Below are 25,440 nucleotides of genomic sequence, written 5' to 3'. Positions count from 1 at the left end.
ACACCCTCTATTAACTACATCCTGTTGGTAACACCCTCTATTAACTACATCCTGTAGGTAACACCCTCTATTAACTACATCCTGTTGGTAACACCCTCTATTAACTACATCATGTTGGTAACACCCTCTATTAACTACATCCTGTTGGTAACACCCTCTATTAACTACATCCTGTTGGTAACACCCTCTATTAACTACATCATGTTGGTAACACCCTATATTAACTACATCCTGTTGGTAACACCCTCTATAAACTACATCCTGTTGGTAACACCCTCTATAAACTACATCCTGTTGGTAACACCCTCATTACCTACCTCCTGTTGGTAACACCATCTATTAACTACATCCTGTTGGTAACACCCTCTATTAACTACATCCTGTTGGTAACACCCTCTATTAACTACATCATGTTGGTAACACCCTCTATTAACTACATCCTGTTGGTAACACCCTCTATTAACTACATCCTGTTGGTAACACCCTCTATTAACTACATCCTGTTGGTAACACCCTCTATTAACTACATCCTGTTGGTAACACCCTCTATTAACTACATCCTGTTGGTAACACCCTCTATTAACTACATCCTGTTGGTAACACCCTCTATAAACTACATCCTGTTGGTAACACCCTCTATAAACTACATCCTGTTGGTAACACCCTCTATTAACTACATCCTGTTGGTAACACCCTCTATTAACTACATCCTGTTGGTAACACCCTCTATTAACTACATCCTGTTGGTAACACCCTCTATTAACTACATCCTGTTGGTAACACCCTCTATTAACTACATCATGTTGGTAACACCCTCTATTAACTACATCCTGTTGGTAACACCCTCTATTAACTACATCCTGTTGGTAACACCCTCTATTAACTACATCCTGTTGGTAACACCATCTATTAACTACATCCTGTTGGTAACACCCTCTATTAACTACATCCTGTTGGTAACACCCTCTATAAACTATATCCTGTTGGTAACACCCTCTATAAACTACATCCTGTTGGTAACACCCTCTATAAAATACATCCTGTTGGTAACACCCTCTATAAACTACATCCTGTTGGTAACACCCTCTATTAACTACATCCTGTTGGTAACACCCTCTATTAACTACATCCTGTTGGTAACACCCTCTATTAACTACATCCTGTTGGTAACACCCTCTATTACCTACATCCTGTTGGTAACACCCTCTATTAACTACATCCTGTTGGTAACACCCTCTATTAACTACATCCTGTTGGTACCACCCTCATAAACTACCTCCTGTTGGTAACACCCTCTATAAACTACATCCTGTTGGTAACACCCTCTATTAACTACATCATGTTGGTAACACCCTCTATTAACTACATCCTGTTGGTAACACCCTCTATTAACTACATCCTGTTGGTAACACCCTCTATTAACTACATCCTGTTGGTAACACCCTCATTAACTACCTTCTGTTGGTAACACCATCTATTAACTACATCCTGTTGGTAACACCCTCTATTAACTACATCCTGTTGGTAACACCCTCTATTAATTACATCCTGTTGGTAACACCCATCATGTTGGTAACACCCTCTATTAATTACATCATGTTGGTAACACCCTCTATTAACTATATCCTGTTGGTAACACCCTTTATTAACTACATCATGTTGGTAACACCCTCTATTAACTACATCCTGTTGGTAAAACCCTCTATTAACTACATCCTGTTGGTAACACCCTCTATTAACTACATCCTGTTGGTAACACCCCCTATTAACTACATCCTGTTGGTAACACCCTCTATTAACTACATCCTGTTGGTAACACCCTCTATTAACTACATCCTGTTGGTAACACCCTCTATTAACTACATCCTGTAGGTAACACCCTCTATTAACTACATCCTGTTGGTAACACCCTCTATTAACTACATCATGTTGGTAACACCCTCTATTAACTACATCCTGTTGGTAACACCCTCTATTAACCACATCCTGTTGGTAACACCCTCTATTAACTACATCCTGTTGGTAACACCATCTATTAACTACATCCTGTTGGTAACACCCTCTATTAACTACATCCTGTTGGTAACACCCTCTATAAACTATATCCTGTTGGTAACACCCTCTATAAACTACATCCTGTTGGTAACACCCTCTATAAACTACATCCTGTTGGTAACACCCTCTATTAACTACATCCTGTTGGTAACACCCTCTATTAACTACATCCTGTTGGTAACACCCTCTATTAACTACCTCCTGTTGGTAACACCCTCTATTAACTACATCCTGTTGGTAACACCCTCTATTAACTACATCCTATTGGTAACACCCTCTAATAACTACATCCTGTTGGTAACACCCTCTATTAACTACATCCTGTTGGTAACACCCTCTATTAACTACATCCTGTTGGTAGCACCCTCATTAACTACCTCCTGTTGGTAACACCCTCTATTAACTACATCATGTTGGTAACACCCTCTATTAACTACCTCCTGTTGGTAACACCCTCTATTAACTACATCCTGTTGGTAACACCCTCTATTAACTACATCATGTGGGTAACACCCTCTATTAACTACATCCTGTTGGTAACACCCTCTAGTAACTACATCCTGTTGGTAACACCCTCTATTAACTACATCCTGTTGGTAACACCCTCTATTAACTACATCCTGTTGGTAACACCCTCTATTAACTACATCCTGTTGGTAACACCCTCTATTAACTACATCCTGTTGGTAACACCCTCTATAAACTACATCCTGTTGGTAACACCCTCTATAAACTACATCCTGTTGGTAACACCCTCTATTAACTACATCCCGTTGGTAACACCCTCTATTAACTACATCCTGTTGGTAACACCCTCTATTAACTACATCCTGTAGGTAACACCCTCTATTAACTACATCCTGTTGGTAACACCCTCTATTAACTACATCATGTTGGTAACACCCTCTATTAACTACATCCTGTTGGTAACACCCTCTATTAACCACATCCTGTTGGTAACACCCTCTATTAACTACATCCTGTTGGTAACACCATCTATTAACTACATCCTGTTGGTAACACCCTCTATTAACTACATCCTGTTGGTAACACCCTCTATAAACTATATCCTGTTGGTAACACCCTCTATAAACTACATCCTGTTGGTAACACCCTCTATAAACTACATCCTGTTGGTAACACCCTCTATAAACTACATCCTGTTGGTAACACCCTCTATTAACTACATCCTGTTGGTAACACCCTCTATTAACTACATCCTGTTGGTAACACCCTCTATTAACTACCTCCTGTTGGTAACACCCTCTATTAACTACATCCTGTTGGTAACACCCTCTATTAACTACATCCTATTGGTAACACCCTCTAATAACTACATCTTGTTGGTAACACCCTCTATTAACTACATCCTGTTGGTAACACCCTCTATTAACTATATCCTGTTGGTAGCACCCTCATTAACTACCTCCTGTTGGTAACACCCGCATTAACTACATCATGTTGGTAACACCCTCTATTAACTACCTCCTGTTGGTAACACCCTCTATTAACTACATCCTGTTGGTAACACCCTCTATTAACTACATCATGTGGGTAACACCCTCTATTAACTACATCCTGTTGGTAACACCCTCTAGTAACTACATCCTGTTGGTAACACCCTCTATTAACTACATCCTGTTGGTAACACCCTCTATTAACTACATCATGTTGGTAACACCCTCTATTAATTACATCATGTTGGTAACACCCTCTATTAACTATATCCTGTTGGTAACACCCTTTATTAACTACATCATGTTGGTAACACCCTCTATTAAATACATCCTGTTGGTAAAACCCTCTATTAACTACATCCTGTTGGTAACACCCTCTATTAACTACATCCTGTTGGTAACACCCTCTATTAATTACATCATGTTGGTAACACCCTCTATTAACTACATCCTGTTGGTAACACCCTCTATTAACTACATCCTGTTGGTAACACCCTCTATTAACTACATCCTGGTGGTAACACCCTCTATTAACTACATCCTGTTGGTAACACCCTCTATTAACTACATCCTGTTGGTAGCACCCTCATTAACTACCTCCTGTTGGTAACACCCTCATTAACTACATCCTGTTGGTAACACCCTCTATTAACTACATCCTGTTGGTAACACCCTCTATTAACTACATCCTGTTGGTAACACCCTCTATTAACTACATCCTGTTGGTAACACCCTCTATTAACTATTAACTACATCCTGTTGGTAACACCCTCTATTAACTACATCCTGTTGGTAACACCCTCTATTAATTACATCATGTTGGTAACACCATCTATTAACTACATCCTGTTGGTAACACCCTCTATTAACTACCTCCTGTTGGTAACACCCTCTATTAACTACATCCTGTTGGTAACACCCTCTATTAACTACATCATGTTGGTAACACCCTCTATTAACTACATCCTGTTGGTAACACCCTCTAGTAACTACATCCTGTTGGTAACACCCTCTATTAACTACATCCTGTTGGTAACACCCTCTATTAACTATTAACTACATCCTGTTGGTAACACCCTCTATTAACTACATCCTGTTGGTAACACCCTCTATTAATTACATCATGTTGGTAACACCCTCTATTAACTACATCCTGTTGGTAACACCCTCTAGTAACTACATCCTGTTGGTAACACCCTCTATTAACTACATCCTGTTGGTAACACCCTCTATTAACTACATCATGTTGGTAACACCCTCTATTAATTACATCATGTTGGTAACACCCTCTATTAACTATATCCTGTTGGTAACACCCTTTATTAACTACATCCTGTTGGTAACACCCTCTATTAACCACATCCTGTTGGTAACACCCTCTATTAACTACATCCTGTTGGTAACACCATCTATTAACTACATCCTGTTGGTAACACCCTCTATTAACTACATCCTGTTGGTAACACCCTCTATAAACTACATCCTGGTGGTAACACCCTCTATTAACTACATCCTGTTGGTAACACCCTCTATTAACTACATCCTGTTGGTAGCACCCTCATTAACTACCTCCTGTTGGTAACACCCTCATTAACTACATCCTGTTGGTAACACCCTCTATTAACTACATCCTGTTGGTAACACCCTCTATTAACTACATACTGTTGGTAACACCCTCTAATAACTACCCCCAGGTGTTCTAGTGCCCCATGAGGATAGGCCAAGTACCCCCAGGTGTTCTAGTATCCATGAGGATAGGCCAAGTACCCCCAGGTGTTCTAGTACCCCATGAGGATAGGCCAAGTACCCCCAGGTGTTCTAGTACCCATGAGGATAGGCCAAGTACCCCAGGTGTTCTAGTACCCAATAGGATAGGCCATGTACCCCCAGGTGTTCTAGTACCCATGAGGATAGGCCAAGTACCCCCAGGTGTTCTAGTACCCATGAGGATAGGCCAAGTACCCCCAGGTGTTCTAGTACCCCATGAGGATAGGCCAAGTACCCCCAGGTGTTCTAGTACCTATGAGGATAGGCCAAGTACCCCCAGGTGTTCTAGTACCCATGAGGATAGACCAAGTACCCCCAGGTGTTCTAGTACCCATGAGGATAGGCCAAGTACCCCCAGGTGTTCTAGTACCCCATGACGATAGGCCAAGTACCCCCAGGTGTTCTAGTACCCATGAGGATAGGCCAAGTACCCCCAGGTGTTCTAGTACCCATGAGGATAGACCAAGTACCCCCAGGTGTTCTAGTACCCCATGAGGATAGGCCAAGTACCCCCAGGTGTTCTAGTATCCATGAGGATAGGCCAAGTACCCCCAGGTGTTGGTTGTTACACCATAGGTTGTTACACCACAGGTTGTTACACCACAGGTTGTTACACCACAGGTTGTTACGCCACAGGTTGTTACACCACAGGTTGTTACACCATAGGTTGTTACACCACAGGTTGTTACACCACAGGTTGTTACACCACAGGTTGTTACACCACAGGTTACACCATAGGTTGTTACACCACAGGTTGTTACACCACAGGTTGTTACACCACAGGTTGTTACACCACAGGTTACACCATAGGTTGTTACACCACAGGTTGTTACACCACAGGTTGTTACACCACAGGTTGTTACACCACAGGTTGTTACTCCACAGGATGTTACACCACAGGTTGTTACACCACAGGTTGTTACACCACAGGTTGTTACACCACAGGTTGTTACACCACAGGTTGCTACACCACAGGTTGTTACACCACAGGTTGTTACACCACAGGTTGTTACACCACAGGTTGTTACACCACAGGTTGTTACACCACAGGTTGTTACACCACAGGTTGTTACACCACAGGTTGTTACACCACAGGTTGTTACACCACAGGTTGTTACACCACAGGTTGTTACACCACAGGTTGTTACGCCACAGGTGTTACACCATAGGTTGTTACACCACAGGTTGTTACACCACAGGTTGTTACACCACAGGTTGTTACACCACAGGTTGTTACACCACAGGTTGTTACACCACAGGTTACACCACAGGTTGTTACACCACAGGTTACACCACAGGTTGTTACACCATAGGTTGTTACACCACAGGTTGTTACACCACAGGTTACACCATAGGTTGTTACACCACAGGTTGTTACACCACAGGTTGTTACACCACAGGTTGTTACACCACAGGTTACACCATAGGTTGTTACACCACAGGTTGTTACACCACAGGTTGTTACACCACAGGTTGTTACACCACAGGTTACACCACAGGTTGTTACACCACAGGTTACACCACATGTTGTTACACCATAGGTTGTTACACCACAGGTTGTTACACCACAGGTTGTTACACCATAGGTTGTTACGCCACAGGTTGTTACACCACAGGTTACACCATAGGTTGTTACACCACAGGTTGTTACACCATAGGTTGTTACACCACAGGTTGTTACACCACAGGTTGTTACACCACAGGTTGTTACGCCACAGGTTGTTACACCACAGGTTGTTACACCACAGGTTGTTACACCATAGGTTGTTACGCCACAGGTTGTTACACCACAGGTTGTTACACCACAGGTTGTTACACCACAGGTTGTTACGCCACAGGTTGTTACACCACAGGTTACACCATAGGTTGTTACACCACAGGTTGTTACACCACAGGTTACACCATAGGTTGTTACACCACAGGTTGTTACACCACAGGTTGTTACACCACAGGTTGTTACACCATAGGTTGTTACACCACAGGTTGTTACACCACAGGTTGTTACACCACAGGTTGTTACACCACAGGTTACACCATAGGTTGTTACACCACAGGTTGTTACGCCACAGGTTGTTACACCACAGGTTACACCATAGGTTGTTACACCACAGGTTGTTACACCACAGGTTGTTACACCACAGGTTGTTACACCACAGGTTGTTACACCATAGGTTGTTACACCACAGGTTGTTACACCACAGGTTGTTACACCACAGGTTGTTACTCAATATGCTACACCATAGGTTGTTACACCACAGGTTGTTACACCACAGGTTGTTACACCATAGGTTGTTACACCACAGGTTGTTACACCACAGGTTGTTACACCACAGGTTGTTACTCAATATGCTACACCATAGGTTGTTACACCACAGGTTGTTACACCACAGGTTGTTACACCACAGGTTGTTACACCACAGGTTGTTACACCATAGGTTGTTACACCACAGGTTGTTACACCACAGGTTGTTACACCACAGGTTGTTACACCACAGGTTGTTACACCACAGGTTGTTACACCACAGGTTGTTACACCACAGGTTGTTACGCCACAGGTTACACCATAGGTTGTTACACCACAGGTTGTTACACCACAGGTTGTTACACCACAGGTTGTTACACCACAGGTTGTTACACCACAGGTTGTTACCCCACAGGTTGTTACACCACAGGTTGTTACACCACAGGTTGTTACGCCACAGGTTGTTACACCACAGGTTGTTACGCCACAGGTTGTTACGCCACAGGTTGTTACCCCACAGGTTGTTACACCACAGGTTGTTACACCACAGGTTGTTACACCACAGGTTGTTACACCACAGGTTGTTACCCCACAGGCTACAACATAGGTTACAACTACAAATATCTAGGTGTCTGGTTAGACTGTAAACCCTCCTTCCAGACTGACATTAAGTATCTCCAATCCAAAATTAAATCTAGAATCGGCTTCCTATTTCGCAATAAAGCATCCTTCTCTCATGCTGCCAAACATACCCTCGTAAAACTGACCATCCTACCGATGCTGGACTTCTGAGATGTCATTTGCAAAATAGCCTCCAACACTCTACTCAGCAAATTGGATGCAGTCTACCACAGTGCCATCCACTTTGACACCAAATCCCCATATACTACCCACCACTGCGACCTATATGCTCTCGTTAGCTGGCCCTCACTTCATATTTGTTGCCAAACCCACTGGCTCCAGGTCATCTATAAGTCTTCGCTAGGTAAAGCCCCGCCTTACCTTAGCTCAGTGGTCACCATAGCAACACCCACCCGTAGCACGCGCTCCAGCAGGTATATTTCACTGGTCACCATAGCAGCACCCACCCGTAGCACGCGCTCCAGCAGGTATATTTCACTGGTCACCATAGCAACACCCACCCGTAGCACGCGCTCCAGCAGGTATATCTCACTGGTCACCCTAGCAACACCCACCCGTAGCACGCGCTCCAGCAGGTATATTTCACTGGTCACCATAGCAACACCCACCCGTAGCACGCGCTCCAGCAGGTATATCTCACTGGTCACCATAGCAACACCCACCCGTAGCACGCGCTCCAGCAGGTCTATCTCACTGGTCACCATAGCAACACCCACCCGTAGCACGCGCTCCAGCAGGTATATCTCACTGGTCACCCTAGCAACACCCACCCGTAGCACGCGCTCCAGCAGGTATATTTCACTGGTCACCATAGCAACACCCACCCGTAGCACGCGCTCCAGCAGGTATATCTCACTGGTCACCATAGCAACACCCACCCGTAGCACGCGCTCCAGCAGGTATATCTCACTGGTCACCATAGCAACACCCACCCGTAGCACGCGCTCCAGCACGTATATCTCACTGGTCACCATAGCAACACCCACCCGTAGCACGCGCTCCAGCAGGTATATCTCACTGGTCACCCTAGCAACACCCACCCGTAGCACGCGCTCCAGCAGGTATATCTCACTGGTCACCATAGCAACACCCACCCGTAGCACGCGCTCCAGCACGTATATCTCACTGGTCACCATAGCAACACCCACCCGTAGCACGCGCTCCAGCAGGTATATCTCACTGGTCACCATAGCAACACCCACCCGTAGCACGCGCTCCAGCAGGTATATCTCACTGGTCACCATAGCAACACCCACCCGTAGCACGCGCTCCAGCAGGTATATCTCACTGGTCACCATAGCAACACCCACCCGTAGCACGCGCTCCAGCAGGTATATCTCACTGGTCACCATAGCAACACCCACCCGTAGCACGCGCTCCAGCAGGTATATCTCACTGGTCACCATAGCAACACCCACCCGTAGCACGCGCTCCAGCAGGTATATCTCACTGGTCACCATAGCAACACCCACCCGTAGCACGCGCTCCAGCAGGTATATCTCACTGGTCACCATAGCAACACCCACCCGTAGCACGCGCTCCAGCAGGTATATCTCACTGGTCACCATAGCAACACCCACCCGTAGCACGCGCTCCAGCAGGTATATCTCACTGGTCACCATAGCAACACCCACCCGTAGCACGCGCTCCAGCAGGTATATCTCACTGGTCACCATAGCAACACCCACCCGTAGCACGCGCTCCAGCAGGTATATCTCACTGGTCACCATAGCAACACCCACCCGTAGCACGCGCTCCAGCAGGTATATCTCACTGGTCACCATAGCAACACCCACCCGTAGCACGCGCTCCAGCAGGTATATCTCACTGGTCACCATAGCAACACCCACCCGTAGCACGCGCTCCAGCAGGTATATCTCACTGGTCACCATAGCAACACCCACCCGTAGCACGCGCTCCAGCAGGTATATCTCACTGGTCACCCCCAAAACCAACTCCTCGCCTTTCCTTCCAGTTCTCTGCTGCCAATGACTGGAACGAACTGCAAAAATCACTGAAGCTGGAGACTCATATCTCCCTCACTAACTTTAAGCATCAGCTGTCAGAGCAGCTTATTGATCATTGCACCTGTACATAGCCCATCTGTAAATAGTCCATCCAACGACCACATCCCCATCTTGTTTTAATTTTTTTCTCCTTTGCACCCCAGTATCTCCACATGCACATTCACCTTCTGCACATCTATCACTCCAGTGTTTATTTGCTAAATTGTAATTATTTCGCCACTTTGGCCTATTTATTTTCTTACCTCCCTAATCTTACTACATTTGTAACATCCTATGGTGTAACAACCTATATTGTTATTGACGTTTGTTTGTTTATCCCAACTCTGTCACACTGCTTTGCTCTATCTTGGCCAGGTCGCAGTTGTAAATGAGAACTTGTTCTCAACCAGCCTACCTGGTTAAATAAAAGGTGAAATAAATGTTTTTTTTTATAATTACACCATATGTTTCACCACTGCACCATACAATAGGTTACACCGTTACCTGGCCTGATGACTCCTTGCTGTCCCCAGTCCACCTGGCCGTGCTGCTGCTCCAGTTTCAACTGTTCTGCCTGCGGCTATGGAACCCTGACCTGTTTACCGGACGTGCTACCTTGTCCCAGACCTGCTGTTTTCAACTCTCTAGAGACAGCAAGAGCGGTATAGATACTCTTAATGATCGGCTATGAAAAGCCAACTGACATTTACTCCTTAGGTGCTGACTTGCTGCACCCTCGACAACTACTATTATTATTTGACCATGCTGGTCATTTATGAACATTTGAACATCTTGGCCATGTTCTGTTATAATCTCCACCCGGCACAGCCAGAAGAGGACTGGCCACCCCTCATAGCCTGGTTCCTCTCTAGGTTTCTTCCTAGGTTTTGGCCTTTCTAGGGAGTTTTTCCTAGCCACCGTGCTTCTACACCTGCATTGCTTGCTGTTTGGGGTTTTAGGCTGGGTTTCTGTACAGCACTTTGAGATATCAGCCTATGTACGAAGGCCTACATAAATAAATTAGATTTGATTTGATTTTGACACCGTTACACCATAGGTTACTAATCAAAAGAGAACCATGGCACTCAGAATGTAGGCTTGTGCGTAAAACCTGCAAATTCAGACAGATAAAGATGTGTAATGGGTTCATTCTTCTATGCTTTTAAAAGTGTTTATTGCATCAGGGATAGCGTACACAGACGTTTTGGCTTTTACAGCCTTCTTCAGTGTTACAAGATACCATTTTAATTACTTAACCACAGCCTTTGTAAAGAGCTACAGATGAACAGCAGGCGGTTCTAATCAGGGTTTACTCCCATCAGCCAATCAGGGACTCTGGTCTACTTGTATACAAATGAGTCACAAAGAGATACAGAATGATAGGTTATGGGAGCGAGCTTGAAAGGCAACATATAATTTGACCCAGGTGTCCATTCATCTAATTACATCACATCAATTCATGAGTTAGCCCACCACAAAGGACGTTCATAAACATGTGGGGCAAATTCACAAACGCAAAATCTGATATGGACAGTGTTCTTATACTGTATAACGGTCTACATGTGGCTTATAGGAAGGAGGGGAAATCAAATAACCTGCCCAGGGACTGCGGTTGAAAATTAGCCGGCTGGCTAAAACCGGCACTTTTACTGAAACGTTGATTAATGTGCACTGTCCCTGTAAAAATAAAAATAAACTCAAATCAACTCAAATTATTCCTTTAAACCGTGTGGAGATACATCATTTATTTGTATATTCACATGGCTTCTCTTTGGAGTAATTTGTTGTCATACTCACGTGGTGAATTAACTTTTTCAATCGCTTTTTCATTCCCCACTATGAAGTGTCTCGGCACACCAGACAAATGTGTTAATTTGTTTTGGAAAGTTTGTTGTTTTTAAAAGTGTATGGGAAGGTTTCTTAGTAGCGAGCTAACTTTTTTAGTTTGGATCCCACGACGCAGTTGGCATCAGTTGCTGGGACTGCTAGTCTCTGTTCAGGGATCCGGGCCGACCAAGGCCGGGTCTGAGGAGTTATTTGGCGTAGCAGTTAGCCTAGCTGAAAGCTAGCTGCCTATCAAGCTAGTAGGGTTTCTTGAGGGCTTAAACGCAGCCCGGAACGCAGTTAACAATTGTGTTTGGGACCACGGATTATCCCGCGTTTATGGCTGTCTAAGAACCCTGCTGTTTGTTGTTTTCAGTCTTCCCTGTGACCTGCCCTGTCTGGAACTGCGTGGAGTAAAGGTGTAAACGTTGCTAGAACTGAAATGATCTCTGAGAAATTGAAAATGGACCACAGGAAGATTGAGGTGGAGTGCGCTTACAGGACTGGAAATCCATCACCGGCCCAGGTGACAGCCCCAGGCCGATAGTGGTCAAGTTCCTGAGGTTCAAGGACAAGGTAGCTGTTCTGGAAAGAGCCAAGAACTTGAGAGGAACGTATATCTTCCTCAACGAGGACTATCCTGAAGCTGTGAGCCAGAACAGGAAAGAACTGATCTCAGCCATGAAAGCTGCCAGAGCGCATGGGGACATTGCTTACAACCGCTATGACAGGCTCATTGTCCACCCTCCCTCCCAGAAGCCTGCAAGGAATGAGATAGCCAAGCCTATGGGCTTCTAGCTTCAACCCCGCAGCACACACACACACACCAACTGATTAATGGACTGCTGAATGTACATATTCTTTTCTCTTGCTTTCTTTGCTCTTTTACATATTATGTCTATCTCTAGTAAGCTACCCATGAAAGGGCTGAAAATTACCCATATTAATATTTTATTTTTATTTTATTTATCCTTTATTTAACTTTTATATGTAACCTTAAAAATAAGGTTCATGACATCAATAACTTGCTGACACCAGATAACATTCATATATTATCCATTTCTGAGACTCACTTAGATCATTAACATGATGATACATCAGTAGCAATACAAGGATATAACATCTATAGAAGAGACAGGAAGGCTTATGGGGGAGGTGTTGCTGTATATATTCAGAGCCATATCCCTGTAATGCTTAGAGGATCTTATGTCAAACGTTATTGAAGTGTTGTGTTTGCAGGTTCACTTGGCACATCTAAAGCCTTTTCTTTTGGGGTGTTGCTATAGGCCACCAAGTGCTAACAGTCAGTATCTAAATAATATGTGTGAAATGCTTGATATTGATGTAAACAGAGAGGTCAACATTCTTGGGGACCTTCATATTGACTGGTTTTCCTCAAGCTGTCCGCTCAAGAGGAAGCGTCTCACTGTTACCAGGGCCTGTAATCTGGTTCAGGTTATTAATCAACCTACCAGGGTGTTTACAAACACTACAGGAACAAGATCATCAACATGTATTGATCACAGTGTCACTAATACGGTAGAACTTTGTTCTGAAGCTGTATCCGTACCTATTGGATGCAGTGATCATAATATAGTGGCTATATCCAGGAAAGACAAAGTTCCAACAGCTAGGCCTAAAATAGTGTATAAGAGATCATACTAAAGATTCTGCTGTGACTCTTATGTGGATGATGTTAAACATATTTGTTGGTCTGATGTGATTAATGAGGAGCATCCAGACGCTGCACTTGATGAATTTATGAAAATGCTTCTTATAATTATTGATAAACATGCACTTGTTAAGAAATTGACTGTTAGAACTAAACTGACTGTTATGGCTCCATGGATTGATGAGGAATTCAAAAAACTGTATGGTTAAAAGAGATGTGGCATAAGGAGTGGCTAATAAGTCTGGCTACACATCTGACTGGCTGACTTTATGAAATGATGTGACTAAACTCAACACAAAGAAGAAGAAACTGTATTATCAAGCCAAGATCAATGATATTAAGAAAAATTTAGAAAAAAAACTTCGGAATTCATTCAATATAATTATGGGCAGAAAGACAAATTCAACTCTATCTTTCATCGAATCAGATGGCTTATTCATCACAAAACTATTTAATGTTGCCAATTATTTTAATAATTACTTAATTGGAAAAGTGGCCAAACTTAGGTAGGAAATGCCAACAACGAATAGTGAGCCTTCATATTCGTGCATAAAAATACAAATATTGAAAGAAAATTATTGCAAGTTGGAATTTTGTAAAGTTAGTGTGGGAGAGGTGGAAAAGTTATTGTTGTCGATCAATAATGACAAACCTCCTGGCATTGACAACTTATATGGAAAGCTAGTGAGGATGGTAGCTGACTCTATAGCCACTCCTGTCTGTCTGTAAACAGTCCATCTATCGACCTACCTCATCCCCATACTGTATTTATTTATTTATCTTGCTCATTTGTATCCCAGTATCTCTACTTGCACATTCATCTTCTGCACATCTACCATTCCAGTGTTTAATTGCTATATTGTAATTACTTCGCCACCATGGCCTATTTATTGCCTTAACTTCCCTCATTTGCACTCACTGTATATAGACTTTTTGTTTTCTTTTGTTCTATTGTATTATTGACTGTATGTTTTGTTTATTCCATGTGTAACTCTGTGTTGTTGTATGTGTCGAATTGTTATGCTTTATCTTGGCCAGGTCGCGGTTGTAAATGAGATGGTGTTCTCAACTAGCCTACCTGGTTAAATAAAGGTGAAATATATATATAGATTTTTTTATATCTTTAATCTGAGCCTAGAGGAAAGTCTTTATCCTCAGGCCTGGAGGGAAGCCAAAGTCATTCTGCTACCCAAGAGTGGTAAAGTGGTCTTTACTGGTTCTAACAGCAGACCTATCAGCTTGCTGCCAGCTCTTAGGTAAAATTGTGTTTGATCAAATACAATGCTATTTCTCTGTAAACAAATTAAACCTTTATTTAACAAATTAAAACGAACAGACTTTCAGCATGCTTATAGAGAAGGGCACTGAACATGTACTGCCCTGACACAAATGACTGATGATTGGTTGAAATAAATTGATAATTAGAAGATTGTGAGATCTGTACTGTTAGATTTCAGTGCAGCCTTTTATATTATTGACCATAACCTGTTGTTGAAAAAACGTATAGCTTTTCAACCTCTGCCATATCGTGGATTCAGAGCTATCTATCTAATATATCTCAAAGGGTTTTCTTTAATGGAAGCGTCTCTAATGTCAAACATTTAAAGTGTGGTGTACCGCAGGGCAGCTCTCTAGGCCCTCTACTGTTAAATTTTTTTTTACCAATGACCTGCCACTGGAATTAAACAAACCATGTGTGTCCATGTATGCTGATGATTCAACCAAATACGCATCAGCAACCACAGCTAATGAAGTCACTGACACCCTTAACAAAGAGTTGCAGTTTGTTTTGGAATGGGTGGCCAGTAATAAACTGGTCCTGAACATCTCTAAAACTAAGGGCATTGTATTTGGTACAAATCAATCCCTATGTTCTAGACCCCAACTGAATCTGGTAATGAATGGTGTGGCTGTTAAACAAGTTGAGGCGACTAAATTACTTGGCGCAACCTTAGATTGTAAACTGTCATGGTCAAAACATACAGATTCAATGATTGTAAAGATGGGGAGAGGTTTGTCTGTAATAAAGAGATGCCCTGCTTTTTTGACCCCACACTCCAAAAAGCAAGTTCTGCAGGCTCTAGTTTTGTCTTATCTTGATTATTGTCCAGTTGTGTGGTCCAGTGCTGCAAGGAAATACCTAGTTAAGCTGCAGCTGGCCCAGAACAGAGCGGCACGTTTTGCTCTTCATTGTAATCAGAGGGCTGATATGAATACTATACATGCCAGTCTCTCTTGGCTAAGAGTTGAGGAGAGACTGACTGCATCACTTTTTCTTTTTATAAGCAACATTAATGTGATAAATCTCAAATTGTTAGCATAGTCAACTTAAACCCAGCTCTGACACACACACTTACCCCACCAGACATGCCACCAGGGGTCAACTCACAGTCCCCAAATCCAGAACAAATTCAAGAAAGCGTACAGTATTATATAGAGCCATTATTGCACACAACTCCGTTCCATCTCATATTGCTCAACTGAACAGCATCACCTCACGGCACAATGCCTCTCCTCTATTTCAAATCAAATCAAATGTTATTGGTCACATACACATGGTTAGCAGATGTTATGTGCGAGTGTAGTGAAATGTTTGTAGTGTAGCAAAATGCTTGATAGTTTGTGTGGATGTATTGATATGTAGGCGACGTGTGCCTTTTTTTCATTTATAGTTCTGTCCTTGAGCTGTTCTTGTCTATTAATGTTCTGTATTATGTCATGTTTCATGTTTTGTGTGGACCCCAGGAATACCAAATACCAAATATGAGCAGCAGAGTGTGCAGCAGCTATGGAAAAATGGTTCTTGCACAGAAATTTTTACCTTTAGCCACGGCAAATCAGGTTTCCAGAAAATCCGTAATGTGTAGTGGACCTCCACAAAAATAAAACAAACGTAAACAGTTAGCACCGGCAGTGATTATACCTCACAAGTTCTGGTCCTTTGTGCAGATAAGACCGGTTGGTTCCCATCATTAAAGTCTGAGAACAGAACAGTGAGCGTTTGTTACCCTAGTTCCTCCCTCTCCTTCCTATAGTTAGCTAGTTATGTGTAGTTAATACTGCTGAAGGGATGAAAACTGCTTCCATGTGGCACTCTGGTTCCTCTTTTACTCTCCCCCTCTTCTCTCCCCCTTCCCTCTCTCCTTGTTTCACTCTTTCTCTCTCCACAGCTGCCTTGAACCTTACTACTCAGAGCTCTGGGGGAGAGGAGGGAGGAATGCAGGCTCAGAACCTCTGGCAGATCAATAACAGACACACATGGGGGACGGCCAGGCTCTCTCAGTGGGAAGATTCTCTCTCTCTCTCTCGCAATCTCTCCGTTTTTTTTATTTAACCTTTATTTATACAGGATGTCGCATTGTGGTGAGAAGACCTTTTAACAAGGGAGACTTCTCGCTCTCTATTCTCCCTCTCTCAGTCTTTCTCTCTCCCTCTCTCCCCCACCCCCCTTTCTCTCCTCTATAGATCTCTTTAACACATTGCAGGGCCCAGGCCCTGGTCTTCTGGTGTCGGCACCGAGAGCTCTGAGGCTCTGAGGGCGTCTTAAGATAATAAGGATCATCTCTGGGTGAGGCTTTGTTTTGTACCCACAGTGCATCTGGTCAGCAGCTCCCATCCATCTAACTCTAACCCAACATGTGCTGCTGTCAGAAGACAAACGGCATATCGAATGAGAAGAGCTAGCCTGGGTAGTAAGCATCAGTCTGTCACTTCTTGTCATGCCAAATTGTTTGGTACAAGGAGTGGAATGTTAGCACAAAATTGGTCTCTGGGGTTTCAGGCTAGAGAACATCTGAGGACCCATATATACAACACTTCTCTTTTCTTTAATTCTTCACACTGATTCACCCCAAAAATGTATTAGCATACTATGTTTTATACTCTCTGACTGGATACTATGACTAAAGTAACTAAAATGTATTTAACCTTTCTGGACTACCCATTACGGATCCGGGATCATTCTCATCAGAAACGCTGACTAGCATAGCATAGCCTAGCTTAGCTTAATATGTGATCCAATTTATTGAACTTTTCTGCGTATGTGGGTCAGGACTTTAACAATTTCTTTGTATTCACCACAGGAGGTTGGTGACACCTTAATTGGGGAGGACGGGCTCGTGGTAACGACTGGAGCGGCATCAGTGGAATGGTATCAAATACATCAAACACATGGTTTCCATGGTTTCCGGGTGTTCGATGCCATTCCATTGGCTCCGTTCCGGCCGTTATTACGATCCATTCTATCCCCCAGCAGCCTCCACTGGTATTCACCATTTCGATTTTCAGATATACAATGAACATGTTGCCGAGTAAAGAATCATTGATCCCGGCCCATCTATCTACTGCAAAAGCTTATTGCTGATCTTTGATCGTCATTCCACATCCCCCCCCTCCACGGAGATCCCACACTTTGTCTACATCGACTCAAATGGAACTAGAAAAAAAGCACATTCTCTGAAGATAATAAAGTAGGCCTATTTAATTATGCTGATCTGTGTATCATCATCCCTGGCACTGACACAGGAGGTCCTGGTTACCCTGGACAACAACAGAGTCATTAGCATCACAAGATTCATTAGAAATGTACACTTAAAAAAGAAACTTGTGGTTAAGAATAGCTGCCTTGTTGAGACTTTTAATATGAATCAATAATGGTCAATAATTAATGGTTAAAGTCATTTACACTTCCTATACATATTGGATTCAGCTATGTTGTATGTGACTCATTAGTTTATTAATAACTTTTCAAGTTCATAACTGTGCACTCTCCTCTAACAATAGCATGATATACTTTCACAGTAATAGCTACTGTAAATTGGACAGTGCAGTTAGATTAACAATAATTTAGTCTTTCTGCCAATATCAGATATGTCTATGTCCTGGGAAACGTTCTTGAAACGTTACTTACAACCTCATGATAATTAGCCTACGTTAGCTCAACCGTCCTGTGGAAGGAACAGCGATCCCGAAGAAGTTTTAATTCATCTAACTGCACTGTCCAATTTACAGCTATGGCTGAGTTGTTATTGGGTCTGCCATAGATTGAAATATAACTGTTCCCAGGTCTGTATATGGGCTGGCTGGCTATGGGGGGTATTTAAGACACCACCAGACACCACTCCTACAGTGTGATGGGTTTTACACGTGGAAAAAAAGTCTAATAGAACATCAAGCCAGTCCTGGGTGTGAGCAGGAAGGGCTGGGGCTTGGATATAGGGCTGAGATGGGGGTGTAGATCTGAGGCTGGGGTACAGGGCTGAGGCTGGGGTATAGGGCTGGCTCTGAGGCTGGGGTATAGGGCTGGGGATAGGGTCATTGGGTACAGGGCTGGGGCTGGGGATAGGGATAGGGTTTAGGTCTGGGGTATAGGGCTGGGGATAGGGTACAGGGCTGAGGCTGGGGTATAGGGCTGGCTCTGAGGCTGGGGTATAGGGCTGGGGGTAGGGTTATTGGGTACAGGGCTGGGGCTGGGGATAGGGATAGGGTTTAGGGCTGGGGTGAAGGGCGGGGGCTGCGGATGGGTATATGGCAGACTATAGGGTTGGTGTATAGGGCTAAGGTATAGGGCTGGGTTATATGGCTAAGGTATATGGCTGGGGTATAGGGCTGGTTTATAGGGCTAAGGTATAGGGCCTGGGGTATAGGGCTGGTTTATAGGGCTAAGGTATAGGTCCTGGGGTATAGGGCGGGGGTATAGGGCTAAGGTATAGGACTGGGACATAGAGCTGGAGCTGGGGTATAGGGCTGGGATATAGGGTTGGGATATAGAGCTGGGCCTGGGGTAAAGGGCTGGGGTATAGGGCTAAGGTAAAGGGTTTTATGGCTGGGGCTGGGGTACAGGGCTGGTTATAGGGCTAATGTATAGGGCTGGGCCTGATGTATAGGGCTGGGATTTAGCGCCGGGGCTGGGGTATAGGGCTGTGCTAAAGGGCTGTGGTATAGGGCTGATTTATAGGGCTGTGCTAATGGGCTAAGGTAAAGGGCTGGGGTATAGGGCTGGGTTATAGGGCTAAGGTAAAGGCCTGGGGTAAAGGGCTCGGGTATAGGGCTGGGGTATAGGGCTAAGGTATATGGCTGGGGTAAAGGGCTGGGGTATAGGGCTGGGTTATAGGGCTAAGGTATAGGCCTGGGCCTGGGGTATAGGGCTGGGGTATAGGGCTGGGATATAGGACTGGGGTATAGGGCTGGGGTTTAGGGCTGGGGTATAGGGCTGGGATATAGGGCTGGGATATAGGGCTGGGATATAGGGCTAAGGTATAGGGTTGGGGTTTAGGGCTTGGGTAAAGGGCTGGGATATAGGGCTGGGTTATAGGGCTAAGCTATAGGGCTGGGATATAGGGCTGGGGCTGGGGTATAGGCCTGGGGTATAGGGCTAAGGTATAGGGCTGGGGTATAGGGCTGGGAAATAGGGCTGGGATGGGGTATAGGGCGAAGGTATAGGGCTGGGGTATAGGGCTAAGGTATAGGGCTGGGGTATAGGGCTGGGGTATAGGGCTAAGGTATAGGGCTGGGGTATAGGGCTGGGTTATAGGGCTAAGCTATAGGGCTGGGATATAGGGCTGGGGTATAGGCCTGGGGTATAGGGCTAAGGTATAGGGCTGGGGTAAAGGGCTGGGATATAGGGCTGGGGTATAGGGCTAAGGTATAGGGCTGGGGTATAGGGCTGGGAAATAGGGCTGGGATGGGGTATAGGGCGAAGGTATAGGGCTGGGGTATAGGGCTAAGGTATAGGGCTGGGGTATAGGGTGAACAAGTTCTCATTTACAACTGCGACCTGGCCAAGATAAAGCAAAGCAGTGCGACAATAACAACAACACACAGTTGCACATGGGAAAAACAAACGCAAAGTCAATAACACAATAGAACAATCTGCATACAGTGTGTGCAAATTAAGTAAGGAGGTAAGGCAATAAATAGGCTATAGTAGCGAAGTAATTACAATTTAGCAATTTACACTGGCGTGATCGATGTGCAGATGAGGATGTGCAAGTAGAAATACTGGTGTGCAAAAGAGCAGAAAAACTAAAACAAATATGGGGATGAGAAAGGTAGTTGGTTGGATGGGCTGTGTACAGCTGCAGCGATCGTTAACTTATTTGGGGTAGGAGGCAGTATTTTCACGTCCGGATGAAAAGCATGCCCAGAGTAAACGGCCTGCTACAAAGCCATAAAAGGTAGAGTATGCATATTATTAGTAGATTTAGATAGAAACCACTCTGAAGTTTCTAAAACTGTTTGAATGATGTCTGTGAGTATAACATAACTCATATGGCAGGCGAAAACCTGAGAAAAAATCCAACCAGGAAGTGGGAAATCTGAGGTTGGTCGATTTTCAACTCAGCTCCTATTGAAGATACAGTGGGATATTAGTAATGTTGCACTTCCCAAGGCTTCCACTAGATGTCAACAGTCTTAAGAAACTTGTCTGATGCTTCTATTGTGAAGTGGGGCCGAATGAGAGTGGATTGAGTAAGGTCTACCATGACCTGAACATGCGCTGACCATGCGCGTTCATGTGAGAGCGAGCTCTGTTCCATCGCACTTCTGAAGACAATGGAATTCTCCGGTTGGAACATTATTGAAGATTTATGTGAAAAACATCCTGAAGATTGATTCAATACTTTGTTTGTCATGTTTTTACGGACTGTAATATAACTTTTTTAACTTTTCGTCCGTACTTTCCGCTGGACCTGCCCGCGCGTCGTGAGTTTGGAAAGTGTACTGAACGCTAGAACAACAAGGAGGAATTTGGACATAAATGATGGACATTACCGAACAAAACAAACATTTATTGTGGAACTGGGATTCCTGGGAGTGCATTCTGATGAAGATCATCAAAGGTAAGTGAATGTTTATAATGTTATTTCTGATTTCTGTTGACTGCACAATATGGCGGATATATTTGTGTCTTGATTGGGCTCTGAGTGCCGACTGAGATTATTGCATGGTTTGGTTTTTTCCGTAAAGCTTTTTTGAAATCTGACACAGCGGTTGCATTAAGGAGAAGTGCATCTAAAATTCCATTCATAACAGTTGTATCTTATAGCAATGATTATTATTATTATTCCTGTAAATTGATGTGGCTCTCTGCAAAATCAAAGGATGTTTTGGAACTTGTGAACGTTACGCGCCAATGTAAACTCAGATTTATGGAAATAAATATGAACTTTACCGAACAAAACATACATGTATTGTGTAACATGAAGTCCTATGAGTGTCATCTGATGAAGATCATCAAAGGTTAGTGATTCATTTTATCTATATTTCTGTTTTTTGTGAATCCTCTCTTTGGCTGAAAAAATGCCTGTGTTATTCTGTTAATAGGCACTCACCTAACATAATCGTTTGGTTTGCTTTCGTCGTAAAGCCTTTTTGAAATCGGACACTGTGGCTGGATTTACATCAAGTGTATCTTTAAAATGGTGTGAAATACTTGTATGTTTGAGGAATTTTAATTATGTGATTTCTGTTGTTTTGAATTTTGCGCCCTGCAGTTTCACTGGCTGTTGACGAGGTGAGACGCTACCGTCTCACGTACCCTAGAGAGGTTTTAAGCTGTTCTGACAGCTGACGTTTAAAGTTAGAGAGGGAGATATAAGTCTCCAACAGTGATTTTTGCAATTCGTTCCAGTCATTGGCAGCAGAGAACTGGAAGGAAAGGCAGCCAAAGAAGGTGTTGGCTTTGGGGATGACCAGTGAAATATATTGTACCTGCTGGAGCGCGTGCCACCATTGGGTGTTGCTATGGTGACCAGTGAGCTGAGATAAGACGGAGCTTTACCTAGCAAAGACTTATAGATGACCTGGAGCCAGTGGGTCTGGAGATGAATATGACACTGTGATAGACTGCATCCAATTTGTTGAGTAGAGTGTTGGAGGCTATTTTGTAAATGACATCGCCGAAGTCAAGGATCGGTAGGATAGTCAGCTTTACGAGGGTATGTTTGGGAGCATGAGTGAAGAAGGCTTTGTTGAGAAATAGGAAGCAGATTCTAATATAAATTTTTTTGACTAAGTCAGAGGGTCAGATGGAACTATCCAATCAGAAGATACATCTCCTTTAAATGTTGATATCCGGTTGTGTTGACAACCGAACACAATTCAATATCACTAAATATCATGACATTTGTAATCAACCAGAGCTTGAAACCATAGGCCTATTGTATTGTCTATTTCACAGTTGAATTCTGGGAAAGATTTAAACAACAGCTGTTGATGACTTTGTAAACGCTATAGGCCTAAAAAGCATCTTTAAATATATATGAAAAATAAAGAATAGTCACATTTAATTTGCTCTGTTAAACATACCCTTTCGAACAACATCAATAGCACACGTAATTCTATTTAGTTTTGTATGAGGAGATCTCTCAACAATCAGTCTCACCATAGCACATCGTTATAGTCGGCGACAACTATTATACATAATCAGGGCTTGGCTTGGTTAAAAACCCTGAATGGGAGACCAACGGGTAGCTGTAAGCAGATCCATTTTTGTATAGTGGATATAACATTGAAGATCTAACATTGTTTTATAAGGTACAAATTCAACATAATTTATACAAGGTTTGTCTATGTTAACATTTGGTTACCATGATAACATAATCTTGTGGTTGAAATTTGACCCTCAATTATCAAATCCAATGTATTTTTTCATGAATATTCCATGTTGACAAATTACATTGAAACAACGTTTATTCAACCAGTTTGTAGCCAGTGGGGAGGTAGAGTAGAGTATACCAAGGCATAATATACCTTGGGGGTCATGCCAAAACACAGGACGAATATTTGATGACTATCGATATGTGCCGGCCAATGTTTAAGCAAAGGACTCCGATAATCTGTATAAAACTACAGGACAGCAGAGAGCCTGGATGAACACATCATCTAGATGTTTTATTCTGAATAATGGGATTTAAGACAATATGGATACAGAGAAAGTGAGAACAGAAAGAGAGAGAGAGAACAGAGAGATCGGAGAGAGAGAGAGAGGCGGAATGTCATCGAAGAAAAAGGGGGAAAAACTGCCCAAAAACGATCGATGTTGCAATGCAACACATACTGTAGCTAAAATATATTCCCATTTTCCAAAGCCCAAGTTTTATCTTATGTAATGCTCTGTCATTATGTTTTCTAGTGGAAAAACTAAGATGAATTAATTAAACCAATGGCAAAGTTAACGGTTTTATGAGGCACCGCTGCTCAGTCGCGTTGGCGCAACAACTTATCCTGATTCAGCCGCATACAGTCTCCAGTCCTGCGCGTAACATACCTATTACATTTAAGTTAATCAGAAATCTAAAATATACTTACAGTTGTTCCTTCTCAGCGATATTTCGAAAATGTTGCTTGAACCTCAAAAATATATTATTTCGGAGTGCCTACCAAAATCCCCCCAAAAAAAGTGAATTCCGTTATTCAGATCGTCCGTCAGAATCGCATGTGTTGATTCTTCCAATCCAAGCAAATGATAAGTAATCTTTTAATTTTACAGTCCATGAGAAGAGAAGTGTGTTTTTGTTTATTTCTGATTGAATAGTTCCCGAGGGCTCCGTCTCTCTCTCTTCTTTTCGTGCCTCCTTCTCTCGTGCCTCACAGAGCCCTGTGTGCCACTCGACAGAACGGGACCACTGTCTGCACATGACGTCACACACACTACACACACGATTTTTTTCTTGAGTGCGTAATTGAAAACACATTTTTCAGAGACTTGTAAAGAGAGCGAGAGAGTGAGCTAGAGAGACAGAACACAATTATTCTTTACCAATTAGATTCCTATGTTTTCTACTTTAATAACACTGAACTAAAATACAAATACAACATGCAACAATTTCAAAGATTTTACTGAGTTAGAGTTCATATATAGAAATGTGTCAATTTAAATGAATTAATTAGGCCCTAATCTATGGATTTCACATGACTGGGAATACAGATATGCATCTGTTGGTCACAGATGCCTTAAAAAAAAGGTAGGGGCGTGGATCCGAAAACCAGTCAGTATCTGAGTTGATCAGGCTGTTGATTGTGGCCTGTGGAATGTTGTCCCACTCTTCTTCAATGGCTGTAAGAAGTTGCTGGATATTGGCAGGAACTGGAACACGCTGTCCTACACGTCGATCCAGAGCATCCTTAACATGCTCAATGGGTGACATGTCTGGTAAGTATGCAGGCCATGGAAGAATTGGGACATTTTCAACTTCCAGGAGTTGTGTACAGATCCTTGCGACATGGGGTCGTGCATTATCATACTGAAACATGAGGTGACGGCAGCGGATGAATGGAATGACAATGGGCCTCAGGATCTCATCACGGTATCTCTGTGCATCGATAAAATGCAATTATGTTCGTGGTCCGTAGTTTATGCCATGGAGCACTCTGTTCACAACGTTGACATCAGCAAACAGCTCACCCACACGACGCCACACATGATGTCTGTGGTTGTGAGGCCGGTTGGACTAACTGCCAAATTATCTAAAACAACGTTGGAGACAGCTTTAGGTAGAGAAATTAACATTCAATTATCTGGCAACAGCTCTGGTGGTGTAACGATTCTCTAATTCCTCCTCCTCCTCGGACGAGGAGAGGAGAGAGGGATCTGAAGACCAATGTGCAGCGAGGTATGATGACATAACTGATATTTATTGAATTACGAAATGAACACGAAAACACTTGAAAATTACCAAATAACAAACACGACGTAGACAGACCTGAACATGGAACTTACATACAACATGAAGAACGCACGAACAGGTACACGACTACAAACAAACGCTACAG

General features: G+C 43.2%; 1 protein-coding gene across 1 annotated transcript in view; it reads right to left on the bottom strand.

The window, feature by feature from the left end:
* LOC139539699 (lysophosphatidic acid receptor 1) overlaps positions 1-24,278 on the bottom strand; it is a 118,954-nt gene extending 94,676 nt beyond the window's left edge. The window contains exon 1 of the mRNA XM_071342886.1: positions 23,977-24,278. The gene's annotated coding sequence lies outside the window, so the exon portion shown is untranslated. The remainder of the gene's footprint in view (positions 1-23,976) is intronic.
* Between the last annotated feature and the right edge of the window lie 1,162 nt (positions 24,279-25,440).

Source organism: Salvelinus alpinus, chromosome 1, assembly GCF_045679555.1.
Source record: "Salvelinus alpinus chromosome 1, SLU_Salpinus.1, whole genome shotgun sequence".
Lineage (NCBI taxonomy): Eukaryota > Metazoa > Chordata > Actinopteri > Salmoniformes > Salmonidae > Salvelinus > Salvelinus alpinus.
This window is presented reverse-complemented; position numbering and strand designations above follow the sequence as displayed.